Genomic DNA, 14,650 nt, shown 5'->3' on the forward strand with positions numbered 1-14,650 from the left:
ATCATCTATCCAACTTTGGGGAAATTATTTAATCTCTTTGAGCTTTGATTCCCTTTTCTGTAAAGGGGGAACAATATCCATCATACAAGCTTGTTACAAGGATTAAATGTGTTGATGCAGAAAAAGCACTTAGCTTTGTGCTTGACATCTTAAATGCCCAATAAATAGTGTCTATTAGCATTAATAACAACTTGCACCCTATCAGCTGGGAAGGGAGCAATATTATACCATTATCGTGAAGAAATATTAGAGCTATCATGGGTGCTATTTACTTGGAGAATGATGAAAAATATTATATTAGAAATTAAGGAGAAATGGCATTTAGGTTTATTAGTGCCTTCATTACTTACCTGTCTTTTGATCATTCATTTTAATTCATTCAACAAATATTTTTCTAGTGCCTTTTATGTATCAGGCAATGTGTCTGCCAATGGTTGCATGTAAGCGGCACACTTGATTCAAGTTGTAGAAGGTCTGCATTTTGAGAACCATTGCTATAGAAATTAAGTAGACTTTATTAACTACCCCCAAATCTCAGTCTCTTCTCATGGACAACTGGTTTTTAAATAGTGTGTTAATCTCTTTTGAGGTTGGAGGTTTTCAATAATTTCATTTACAATGATAATCTCCCCTATATTCTTTTTACACCTGGTTTATCAGGAACTCCACTATTCATTCTCTCCATCCTCACTCCCATTTTTCATGTTTTTCTATGTTACCCAGAGGAAAATTAATTTATTTCATCAACTCTGAACAGCTGAAATTTCTTCTATCAATAGCCAATTTACCCAGGTTTTTAAAATCTTCCTTGTTTGAATTGAAGTTAGTAAAAAAATGTTTAAATGCTGTCTGACAAAATGGACTTTTTAATGAACCTATTAGGTCATAAGCTTTAAAATGTGTGGTCCATTTGTAAAACATGAGAACATTTTTTTTTTATTATTTTCTCCATAATCTCCCCCTGAGTTTGGTGTCCACTGTTCTGATCCAAGGATTGTTAGAAGGCAATAGAGGCATTGTAGTGAATTCTGTTTTTGTCTGTTCTAGCATCCATTTTCCCTTCCTCCTAATGCAAACATGATTTCTTATGTGCCCCAAGCCTCCACCAAATATTTGAAGCTGACCCTCAAATACAGAAATGGAACTTAGAGGTCTTACGAGTAATTCATTCTCTTTTCTGGTGTTTGGTTTAGAAATGGGCAGAGACCATTGTGTTGTCTGACATTACCTCACATTGTTGGCTTTTCAAGCCACAGAATAACACTTAAATGATTATCTCAGAAACAATCTAACACTCTATAATAATTCCTATACCCTGCTCTTGGTTCTAAATGAAAATACAAACCTCATCAGACATACTATAAATATCGCTGAGATTTCTCTAGTTACATTATCTTATACTTGCCCACCCCAAAATTTGAACACTATTTTGTCCATTCACACACTTTAAAAAAATCTTTATAGTTTATTTTCATCATTCATAACTCAAAATGCATATAATACTATTTATACATTTGGAAGGATGGTATGCTTCATCATCTCAAGAATACTAAAAAATGGAATAAAGATATACAACAATTTTCAACTTTTGTTAAAATGAAAATCTCTACATATAAAACAGTGTTCCTATACTTTGGGCAGTTTAAAAAATAAAACCAGTTCAATTCCATGATAAATTTACATGCCAACATTCACATTTTTACTATAACTTTTCAAAGAAGAAAATATACCTACTCTTGATGATAATCAAGATAGTGAGCCGAAAAGATGTTGGGAAAGAACAACTACTGTTCTTGCACTTCTGAATGTAAAAAATATTAGCAAGCAATTATGGAACTGTTGATACTATTGTATTTCATGCCAAATTCAAGTCAAACACATTTAAAAAAATGTATTTGAAATGAAGATTTAATTTATTCAGCAAATATTTACTGAGCATGTACTACATACTAGACATTGTTCTGGGTGTTGGGATTCAGAGATGAAAAAGAAAGGCATGGTTGCTACTTTTCCACTACCAAGAAGCTTATATTTTATCTTGACTCATTTACATCTCATGCTTCTTCTACCAAAGTTTTCAGTTTTATGAAAGGAAGGGTTCAAGAACATGGCTCTAGTTTAGGGATGATGGGAAAGGAACTTAATCCCTCCTTGACTCAGTTCTCCACCTGTAAAACAGTGAGTTTAATAGACCTAACTGATGTTACTGTAAATATTGTGTATCAGACTAATAAAGAAAGTGGTCTATGGTAAATGCTCCATAAAAATTAACTGAGATCCAACTTTATATTTGGTAGGAAATAATTTAAAGTGATCACTAATTATTCCACATATATGAATCCCACATCCAGTTATTTGACTAAAATACTGTAAAACTAAATAGACTGGTCAAATATTTGCACCAATTAATAAAAACTTCCATCTTAACAAGTTTTGTCCAGATCCATATAATATTGTGCCAAGAGCTACCTGCAAGAAAATGTACAAAAAGAATCAAGGCTATCCATGACCATCAAGTTATTAAGTACTCTTATGTGTGCAAATACATTTATAAACACAATCTTAAATAACACATCAACAAGAAAAACTATTTAAAATATATAAACAGGTCATTTATTTTTGCTTTCTTTAAAATATTATTATAACCTGTGTATCTCAATGATAGTACAAGAACCACAAGTTTTGGATGTTAAAATGTACCACAGGGAGACATGATTTGGCCAGAGTAGTGATTGATATATTACTTTATATATCATAAAGCACTTCTTCACCCATTACCAACTCAGTGCTTTATATATATAGTATTATATGTAGTTGTATATGCAAATCCCAGGTGCTTTTTGTTCAAACAATGGAATGTTCTCAGAAGGGATAAATGTCTAGACTTCTTTTCTTTTTTTTTGCCTTTCTAGGTGAGCTCTCCTAATTCTGAGTTTAGGTAAAAATCCAAATTATAACACACCATGTTATGTAGAGGCAACCTGCTTTAAATATTAGTTTCCATATTTTTGTTTCTATAAAAAGTAACGTTCTAAATTTATATTACGTAGTCACACTTAAAAGGTAATTTTAACTACAGGATATGTTAATGCATCAACTCACATATTTTCCTTTCACCCAATAACAAAACTTACAGGATACCCTGCAGTGAGGAAAACGAACTAAAATTAATATATCTGTATCTAAAATTACTGGATTTTCAGACACACCTGGCAGTTAAAAGCCTTATGAGGTACAATTCTGGCGTCTTCAAGTTTCATTATCAGGGCCGTACAGTTAGCCGAAGCTCAACAACTAGTTGAATATTTTAAATATTAGCATATTTCCCCATACCAGTTAATTTATAAAAATGCTTTTGGTAAAAATCTCACCATTATCCAAATTTAAGCCTTAAAAGAAAACCTACCAACATGAATCAAAATGGGAGCTTTCCCTATTAATTCTGAAAATTGTAACTTAACATTATCAGTTTGCTTTGGGATTTAACAAAAAACCAACTACACACACACTGCACTCTACAAATCCTAGGTGTTTTTCCACGATCAAAACCTACTGGTTGAGGATAGTTGGGTCGGCTAGGAGGGGCCCTAGGAGGAGCATCTCGGGCGACATGACCAGGGACCAGACTGCGCTGCGCAGCAGCTCAAGCTGCACTTAGTGGGGCTTCCCGGCCCGGGACCCTCGGCCCCACCTCTCGGTCCTCCCTGCCCGCCCCTTCCTCCTCAGCCCGCTATGGTAAGCACGACCACTTCCGGGGCTGAGGGGAGTGACCGGAACAAAAGCCTGGCGCACCAAGGAGGTCCGGGCAGGAAGCGAGCCCCACCCTGCCAAGAGGAGCCACTGCTTAAGGAAAACTTGGCGGCAAGTTAACCGGAAGCGAGGGGACGCGGTCCTAGGACCCTTTAGGGCACATTGATGCCCAGCAGTCTCATCTTTTGTCCTCTGGAGGGGCTTTCTTGAAGCCCCCAAATTCTGAGGGCTTTCCGGGCAATTCGTGGCTCTGCCTTCGTCGCTTCCCCTCGCTGATGGCAGCCATGATAATTGCATCCGGGTATTGGAGGAGCCGCGAGCGGTTCTCCCGGAAGTGACGCGCGCGCGGAGGGACCTGCCGTTTGGCCGAGGGAGACTGAAGAGCAGGCGCTCCCGGAAGCAGGGCCGGTAGGGTCGCTGGCGGTGGCTGGGGAAGGTCGGGGTGTGATGACAACCAACTCGTTGTAATACGTGTTTACGTGTCAGGCATTGTGCTTAACAGAAGCACTGCCATTGCCACTTAGTTCCCTTTTCACTACTGTCCCAGGAAGGAGAAATTTCCACTTTCCAAACGGAGAAACAGGTTAAGAAAGAGCCTGTGATTTGTCTCAGAGTATGTAATATTTGGAACTGGTCCAACCCCGTCAAGTCGGGCTGCAGAACCTGTGCTTTCAACCTCCTCCGTGGTGCTTCCGTTTGGAAAAATCCAAACCCCTGGTGCCACTACTGCAAAGGCTGTTCACCTTCAGCTCAGCATCCCGTTGCCCAAGAAGAGGGGCCAGGCCACAGCCACTGTGCTCTTTTCGTTGGACACAAGACCAGACTTTGTGCTTGAGTCACCTCCTTAGCACGATGACCGGAAATGTCACTTGGTCTCCTGCCCGTGACTCTGCACGTGCAGGGGCTCTTTCATTGCAGCGCAGGTTAGCCAAGGAGACTGGCCCTGGCTGTTGAGCTCTAACTCCTGTTAGATGGACACTTGTAAAGTCAGGACTGTTCAGGCAACTCCAGGCTACCACCATCATAAAATAGACTTTGGCCTTAGCTAAGGACTGACAATTATCTTGGACTTTATACCAAATCAGTTGTTTCTTCTGGTTCCCATTTCTAAAGAATCTGAGAACCAATCATTTAATCTTATGTCTACATTAACCAGCCCTCAAATAACGTGGGAATAGCTGCTAAGCTCATAGTTTTGTGAAAACAAATTATGCCCAGAAAAAAAGCACTAACGAACACATCAAAATTAACGTTGATAATATTTAAAGAGGGACAATTTAGTATTTTATTTCCATATCTGCTATCTTATATTTGAAATATTGAAAAGTATTAAAGACCATAAAACATTCTTAATTGCCTGCCATTATAGTGAAGAGAAAGGCATGGTGTCTCATTTTGACAAATGGCAGTCCTTGATACAACTTACATAGAGGAATCCTGTTTGGAATGCATTGGGTTTTTTTGTTGGTTTCAAATTTCTGCAAGAGAACTTGGGAAATACAGTTTAGGGTCAACAATCCTCATAGGAAGATTGAAGCAAATGAGTAAAACTTGCTGTTTTTCATACACTTTTGTATACAAATATATGACAATCAAAAGTTTTTCTTATAAAATAAATGGGAAGAGGATTTGGGGCACTTGAAATTCAGGAGAACAAGTATAGAGAGCTATTTTTACTTTACCTTTTTTGGGGTACAGCTTTAAGCACTTTATTCAAAATAACATCTTCATTCTCTATTCTATCCCTATTTTATATGGTGCTGCTTATATTTATGACATTTGATATTTTAAAAAGTTACAAAGTATTGGTTAAGCAGAAAAAATATCTTCTTAAATCATTCTTACAGAGATAAGAACCCAAGTAGTTAGTTGTAAGACACTAGAATAGATTAACACATTAAGAGTGAAGCGTAATTATTTCTTGGCCTGTGGCTAAGATCAAATGAAAAAATAAAATGCTGTTAATAGAAATAAAAGAATTGGATGACTATGTTCACAGAATTGGATACACATCACATCTACTCGAATCCCTCAAGAAGGCATAGCTAGTTCGTTTTTTATTTCAATGAGGCCTTTAGTAGTTGCAATGAGGTTCAGCTGTGAGCACAGAGTAGTGGCTCCAAAATAACAGTTATTTCAACTGAGATAGACTTATTTTCTTCTTTCAAGAAACCTGGCTGAATTCAGTTTGGGATTGGTATGGCCTCTGCTATCTTGTTGCCACACTGTGTTGCTTCTATTTTCCAAAGTCACTTTATTGTCCAACATAGTTACAAGAGCGCTATGCATTCCAGTGAACAGGAAAGATGAAAGGATTCAAAGAATAGAACACCTCTTCCATTTAAGGACATTTCCAAAGGCTGTACACAAATTTCTGCAAGAGAGGTTGGAAAAGATAGTTTTGTTTTATTTTTTCTAGTAAGCTAGAAATATTTGAGATTTTATTACTCTAGAACAGAAGTAAGAAAATAGTCCCATGAGCCAGCCACCTATTTTTTAAAATAACAGTTTTTTGAACACAACCCTGCCCATTTTACCTATTGTCTTTGGCTACATGTTTTCTTTAAAACATCTTTATTGACATATAATTCACATGCCATACAATTCACTCATTTAAAGCATACAATTCAGTGGCTTTTAGTATGTTCAAAGACTCATGCACCACAATCAGTTTAGAACATTTTCCTTACCATGAAAAGAAACCCTAAACTCCTTATTGTTGTCCTTGAACCCTCCATGTCCCCCCACATCTAAGACCTAGGCAACCACTAATCTACTTTCTGTCTCTATAAGTTTTCCTATTTTAGACTTTTCATATAAATGTGATCATACACTATGTGGTCTTTTGTGGCTTCTTTCACTTGACATAATGATTTTTGAGGCTCATTTTAGTTGTAGCATATATTACTATGGCCAAATAATATTCTATTGTAAGAATATGCAGCATATTGTTTGTCTCTTCATCAGTTGATAGAGACTTCGGTTGTTTCCATCTTTTGGCTATTGTGAATAATGCTTCTATAAACATTTGCCTACAAGTTTTTGTGTGGATGTATGTTTTCATTTTGGGGGGGAGGGGAATATAGCTTGGAGTCAAATTGCTAGATCATATGGTAACCCTATATTTAACTATTTGAGAGATCATTAAACCCATTCCTCACCTTATTTGTTAACCTGGAACATGAGAGAACAACAATCCTTTATTTAAGAAACTGAAATAAAGCAAACAAGCCAGCAGTCTACTCTGATTAATACATGAACAGTGTTAAAAACATTGTTTTAAGGATTTTGATGAGACTGATTTGGGCCAAAATATCCACCATTTAAAGAGAGAAATGTGATTAAGATTTAACCAAGTTACCAACCAACATGGCTCAGTGGTTGAGCATTGATCTATGAACCAGGAGGTCACGTTTCAATTCCCGGTCAGGGCACATGCCCGGGTTGCTGGCTCGATCACCTGTGTGGGACGTGCAGGAAACATCAATGATTCTTTTTCATTATTGATGTTTCTATTTCTTTTCCCCCTCTCCTTTCCTGTCTGAAATAATACATATTTTAAAAAAAATATTTAAGATTTATTGAGAAAAGATATAATACTACAGCTATTGGCAGCATTCTTTATTCAGAATACATACTAGTTATTATACAAATCAAGTTTGTAGAAAGCCTCTCAACAATGCTCAAAGATGATCTATTACCTACAGATTGTGTGAATATAAATACATGGATGATCTAGAACACAGAGTCAGTTTCCCTGATGACAGTGTAAAAATTTTCACTGTGTATGTTTGCTACTAGAATCTCGTATCATTTACATTATTCTAAATTATTCTGTTGAGGTAAGATAACTTTGAATACCAGCTTGACACATATGTGGTTCTTTACAAACTATCTCCCTTACAACTTCCTCCCTAACTTAGGACAAACTACTGGTAAGAGAGCAGGCTCTTTGAATGGTTCTAATAAGGCTTTGATGAGGCTGAAGGGGACAGCTCTAAACTTGGGTAGCAGAAGCATAGCAGTGAGGTAGAGTGGAGCTGGCATACAAAAAGCTAAAAGGCTTCTATAAAAGGCTCATGGAGCCGAAACCGGTTTGGCTCAGTGGATAGAGCGTCGGCCTGTGGACTGAAAGGTCCCAGGTTCGATTCCGGTCAAGGGCATGTACCTTGGTTGCGGGTACATCCCCAGTAGGGGGTGTGCAGGAGGCAGCTGATCAATGATTCTCTCTCATTGATGTTTCTAATTCTCTATCCCTCTCTCTTCCTCTCTGTGAAAAATCAATAAAAATATGTTAAATAAAGTGAAATAAAATAAAAGGCTCATGGAAGGAGATCTGAAAATTTTGGTGTGTCTGTTTCTGGGAGTTACTGAGACCCATTATCATTCCTGTCCTTTCAGTAGTTATTTCCTTTTCATTAAAAATCTGCCATATCTTAGTATTTTTCAAATAAATTAATATTTTTCAGACTAATTTGCTTGCTTGAAACAAAAAAGACTCAAGCATACATGACTTATAAAAATGTACAAAAAATTATTAAGCAAGAAATGGGCAGGTTTTCCCCTCATTATACTGAGTTAACTACTCTTAACAATTTGCTTAATATCTTCCCATATTTTTCATAGGTATGTTACACATATGAAATCATATCACCTTATAATGTACCCCCATTTACACTTCACTGTTTTATTAAGCAATGTATTGTGGAATTCTTTTTATATTAAAACTTACAAAATGTACTCCATATTTTTAATAGGTATTTAATATTCTATTATATGGTTGTGCCCAATTTATTTAACTAATTTCCTATTGATGGGTATTTGAAGGATGTTCCCAATTTCATGGTATTACAAAACAAAGATAACATTCTTTTACTTATTAATTCAGCCAAAAGTCATGAACTGCACTTGGTCTAACTTGATAACATGCATATAGAAAAATGATATGATTAAGGGAAGAAATATACAATTTCAAGCCACAGATGAAGATTTAAGATACTCTCCTTTAGAAAATGATGACTCGTACAGAAAAGAAGGTTATAAAAATGTATATCTAAATCTATATTTAAACTTAAATACATATATGTAATACTTTACATCTAACATAGGAAATATGTTCTTTTGAAGCATGCTCAGAATATTTACAATAATTGATAAATAAATTGGAACATGAATCTTCAACAAACATTTTAAAAATGGTAATATAGAAATAATGTTCTTGCTGAACTACATGAATAACATGAAATGAAATTAGAAGCCAATGGAAAAGGGTAGTTTAAAATTTAATCTGGTTAACAAAATCTTCACCTCTTGAATAACTGAAAGTCCAAATAAGAAATCAAAATGAAAATTATGAAAAAAATTTAAGTGAAATCATTACTTATACATAATTAGTGAGATGCAGTTAAAACAGGGCTACCAGGGAAATTTATAGTCTTTATATATTAGAACAAGAGAAAAATGAAAAAGAAATAAACTAAGCTCTTAATTCATAAAACTAAATTAATACAGAGCAAACCCAGAGAGTGGAAGAAAATAATATATGTGAAAGTAAAATTTAATTGTTTAACAAACAAAACAAGAGAAAAAGAATACCACTAGAATGATTTTATTAAAAGAGAAATAAAGCAAACATAAAAGATCAAATGGGAAAAATGGCTATTGTTGAGTTAAATATTACTATAATACACATACATTATCATAGGAAAATAATTTGTATATATCCAATAAATTGGTAAAACTTTGATGAAATATATTATTTTCTAGGAAAGTATAAATTAAAAATTTAGAAAAGTAAGCAATCATTCAAAATTTTAATAATTATTGCCCTGGACAGTTTGGCTCAGTGGTTTGGTCCACACACCAAAGAGTCCTGGGTTTGGTTCCTGGTCAGGTTTGGCCCCTGGCCTCAGTGAGGAGCAAGTACAGGAGGCAACCAATTGATGTGTCTCTCTCATATCGATGTTTCTATCACTGTCTCTGTCTCTGTCTTTCTATCTCTCTCTCTATATCTATCTCTCTCTCCCTCTCCCTACCACTCTCTCTAAAAAAATCAATGGTAGAAATATTCTTACAGGTGATTCATATATTGGAGCTATGAGGTGGAACCACACACAGCACGGCCAGATTCCATGAGCCTGAGGAGAGGTAGTGAAGGATTAAAGAAGATAGACAAGAGAAAGCAGTTGGAGCCAGGTAGCTCTCTTGTGCCTCGATGAGGACACAGAGATCCAGCCTGCAAGCCAAAGTTTTACTTCATAGTCAGAGGACACAAAGCAAAACAAGGGAAGTGGTCAACATGTTTGCAATGTTCTTGTGAGTTTCACCTTGTTTTGGCAGCACTTGTTGCACCTCCCGTAGCCCATTAGCCACCTAGGAAGGAACCAGGGAGGATTTTAAGGTCAAGCTTAATTATGCCAAGAGGGTTCTGCCCTCCAAGCTGGGACTTGTTTGTGGCTCTGCCACAGGTCAGTCCGAGGCTTAACACTATAGCCGATCCCTACATCAGATGATTTAAAATAAAAGTCATTAATATAGTGAAGAAAATGGAGGAAAATATGGAGAATTTCAGCTGACACTTGGAGCCTATTAATAAGATCAAATGATTTTCATTAAATCTATATATTGCTTTGAGTAATATGGACATTTTAACTATGTTGATTCTTCTAATCCATGAACACAAATGGAAGATCTTTTATTTTTTGTTGTGTCTTTTTCAATCTCTTTTAATAATACATTGTAATTTTCAGTATATATTATAGATCCTTCATATCCCTTTTAAAGTTTATTTCTAGGTATTTTATGCTTTTGTTGTAATTGCAAAAAGGAATTGTCTTTTTTTTTCCATTTCTTTTTCTAAATTTCATTGTTAGTATATAGGAATGCAGTATATATTTGTACATTGTTTTTGTATCCTGCAACTTTACTGTATTTGTTTGTTGTTTCTAATAGATATTTTTTTGGGGGAGCCACTTAGGTTTTCTATATAAAAAGTTATTTTTTTCGGGAGGGGGAGCACTTGGGTTTTCTATGATATCTGCAAAAAGTGATAGTTTTCTGTTTTCTTTCTCAGTTTGGATATCTTTTCTTTCTCTTGCCTGATTGCTCTGGCTAGAACTTTCAGTATTATGTTGAATAAGATTGGTGAGAGTGGACATCTTGTCTTGTTCCTGGTCTTAGAGGAAAAGCTTTGAGTTTTTCACCATATCATATGATATTAACTGAGTGTTTGTTATAGCTCTTTATTATGTTGAGATACTTTTCTTCTCTAGCCATTCTATTATTTTAATTATAAATGGATGTTGTATCTTATCAAATGCTTTTCTGCATTGATTGATATGATATGATTTTATAATTTATTTTGTTTATGTGGTGTCTTATATTGACCAGTTTGCATATGTTGAACCATCCTTGTGCCCTTTGAATAAACAAACCCCAGTCGATCGTGATATTTTATTTTATTAAAATGTATTTTATTGATTTTTTACAGAGGGGAAGGGAAAGGGATAGAGAGTTAGATACATCGATGAGAGAGAAGCATTAACCAGCTGCCTCCTGCATACCTCCTACTGGGGATGTGCCTGTAACCAAGGTACATGCCGTTGACCGGAATCGAATCTAGGACCTCTCAGCCCACAGGCCGATGCTCTATCCACTGAGCCAAACCAGTTAGGGCGCTATATTATTTTTTTTAATGTATTGTTGTATTTGATTTGCTAGTATTTTGTTTAGGATTTTTGCATCTGATTTATCAAATATATTGATCTGTAGTTTTCTTTTTTGTGTGTTATTTTTGCCGGTTTTGGTATCAGGGTTATCTTGGCTTCATCAGGGTGAAAGCTAAGGGGCAGCTTTCTTCCAGACAAAAGTGCTGGCACTTTGATGAGCTCTCCCTCTCCACAGCACTGGCAGGGTGACACCATATCTGAGACTCCATCAATCTGGCTCACATTATTGCTCTGATCTGGTGATTTCCTGAAGCCTCACCCTACCCAACTTCCAGGCCCACCCAAGCTGTTTCCAGTGGCTTTTTCACACAAATGGCCTGTCTTGGATCATGCTTCAGTTTTTCCTAAATTCTCTCAAACGAGCAGCATTGGCCTTAGGGTGCCCTGTATCTCTCACTAAATGGCTCCAGGCACAGCACTAGCAGCAGGTGACCTTGGTTTGAAGCTTGGCCTCACCTGGTACCTCCAAGCTCAGCCCGCATAGAAGCCATCTGCAGATCGCTTTCTATGTAGCTCATGCTGTGTGAACCTGGGCGGAACACAGGTGGCAGCTGATCATGGCCTGCACCTCCAAGGAAGTCCCAGAACTAGTGCACCCAATAGATAGCTTCAGACCACATCACCCAACCCTGTCCACAAATGATACACTCAAGGGGAAGATGCAGCTGTTACAGAGCCCTGCTGAAGTCAGTCCAGCTGCGTGGGGTGGGCCTGGGCACAACTGATCCTCCACAGTGATCAGAGGTTGGTGGTCAGTGGTTGCAGCCAATTCTTACAGCTGATATTCCTGGGAGATAAGTCCCGCCTATTGACATGACAACAGCAATTAAAGCTCAACTACAACAGGAAGGTTATATACAGTCCACACAGGTGTACACCTCAAATGCCCTGCGTGGGTGACTGGGGAGGCTGTCCCACTTGATCATACAGAACACATTAGGTCACTCTACTATGGCTGGGAGACATAGTAACTCTACCTAATACAGAAAAAAAAAATCTAATATAATTGGAGACAGGGAAAGTCCAATTTAAGTCCAATAGAGTTTATATAGTGTAAATGTTCTTCACAGTTGACTATAGTATCGACTGAAAAAGCCAAGAGTAACTCTATATTTAATACAAATTTAACAAAAATAACAGTATATCCAGAGTCTTAATCATTCAGGAAGTATAAACTGCAAGGACACTGGAAGAGATGCCTACCTTAAAAAAATATTTCTCATCACCTATTGTAGCACCTGTAAACCCACCTTTGTAATTGTTTTGTTGAATTATTAAATCTTTCAGAGGTTTAAAATTCTTCCATTGAACTGGTGACTCCTTGAGGGAATTATGCCTTATTTTTTATGGCACAGTTTCTGGAACAGAATGGTGCTCAAGAAAGTGTCTGCTGAATAGATATTAAATTTAAAAACACACCACATTGCAGCCTAGCTAGTGTGGCTCAGTGGTTGAGCATCGACCACATGGTTCGATTCCAGGTCAGGACACATCATGCCCAGGTTGTAGGCTTGATCTCCAGCAGGGGGTGTGCAGGAGACAGCCAGTTGATGTTGACGCATTGATGTTTCTATCTATCCCTCTCCCTTCCTCTCTCTCTAAAACCAATAAAAGCATATTTAAAAATATGCAAAGGACATTGTGAAGGATAATACTTGAAGTTTATGTTCAACTGACAGATTGGAGAATCAATCTATAATATTCTTTTTTGTTTAATATTTTAAAAATTGATTTCAGAGAGGAGGGTAGAAGGAGAAAGAGATAGAAACATCAGTGATGAAAGAATCACTGGTTAGCTGCCTCCTGAATGCTCCCACTCGAGACTGAGCCTACAACCTAGGCATGTGCCCTTGACCAGAAGCGAACCCAGGACCCTTCAGTCCACAGGCCAACTCTGTCCACTGAGCCAAACCAGCTAGGGCTATAATATTCTTTTTTAAAAATTATATCTTTATTGTTGCAAGTATTATATATGTCCCCCTTTCCCCCCATTGATCCCTTTGAGCACGCCCCTGCCCCTATCCCCCTGCATACAAATTCTTTGGTTGATTACTCCCTACCCACCATCCTCCCTCCCTTCCCTCTGAGATTCCACAGTCTGTTCTATGCTTCTATGTCTCTGAATCTATTTTGTTCATCGGTTTATTCTGTTCATGTGATCCTTGTTTTTCTCTGACTGGCTTATTTTGCTTAGTGTAATACTCTCCAGGTTCCTCTATGCTGTCTCAAAGGTAAGATACCTTCTTTTTTACTGATGCATAGTATTCCATGGTATAAAAGTACCACAGCTTTTTTTATCCATTCTTCTACTGATGGGCCCTTGAGTTGTTTCCAGAGCTTAACTATTGTAACCTATAATATTCTTGACCAAGCAGTGTGACCACTTGAAGCTAGATCGCCCAGGCTCTTTGTATCTTTTTTTTTTTCTCTCATTCTGGCACTTGATCATATTGCTGGAGGTAGGGAATCTGGACTTAAGTTGAGAGATCAGCTAAAAGGAGAGAGCCATGTTTTAGAGAGACTGGCTGTTAAAATTAATGTCATTTAAATCTTTATGATTATAACAGTTATCATTTATATGTTTGTGACTAAACATGGTTAGCAAACCATGACTAAAAGATGCTTACATCTTTTATATACTTGGTATTAACATTTAAATATATATTTTTATTAATTTCATAGAGGAAGGGAGAGGGAGAGAGATAGAAGCATCAATAATGAGAGAGAATTATTGATCAGTTGCCTCCTCCACAACCCTTACTGGGGATGTGCCCTTGACCAGAATCGAACCCCAGACTGTGCAGTCTGCAGGCTGACACTCTATTCATTGAGCCAAACTGGCTAGGACCGTACTTACATTTTAAAAATGCATATATGTTTGTTGTGACTCTTATGCCATGTTTTCTATAATTCAGAGGTGTGAATCTGTAGAGAGAGTCTACGGCCATACCACCCTGAACGCGCCCCATCTCGTCTGAATCTGTAGAGTGAAAAGTAATTCCCACCTATATATTATTTTTAGGAGAAAATTTCACTGTCTTGATCTGCTTTATGGCACAATGTCCATGAATTATATATTGAAAAGCATATAAAGGTTTGAAATTAAGATGGAATATTTTTGACTACTACCATTTGCACTGAGATACAATGCTGTTGATTAATCTTCTCCAGTC

At 37.0% G+C, this 14,650-nt stretch overlaps 1 protein-coding gene across 2 annotated transcripts in view; it reads left to right on the forward strand.

Moving 5' to 3' along the window:
- The first annotated feature begins 3,777 nt into the window (after nucleotides 1-3,777).
- The window catches only part of ZNF518A (zinc finger protein 518A), a 60,394-nt gene continuing 49,521 nt past the window's right edge, over nucleotides 3,778-14,650 (forward strand). For both annotated transcript variants that reach the window (XM_084903502.1, XM_084903507.1), the window contains exon 1: nucleotides 3,778-4,158. The gene's annotated coding sequence lies outside the window, so the exon portion shown is untranslated. The remainder of the gene's footprint in view (nucleotides 4,159-14,650) is intronic.

This window comes from Pipistrellus hanaki (assembly GCF_964339955.1).
Source record: "Pipistrellus hanaki genome assembly, chromosome: 14".
Lineage (NCBI taxonomy): Eukaryota > Metazoa > Chordata > Mammalia > Chiroptera > Vespertilionidae > Pipistrellus > Pipistrellus hanaki.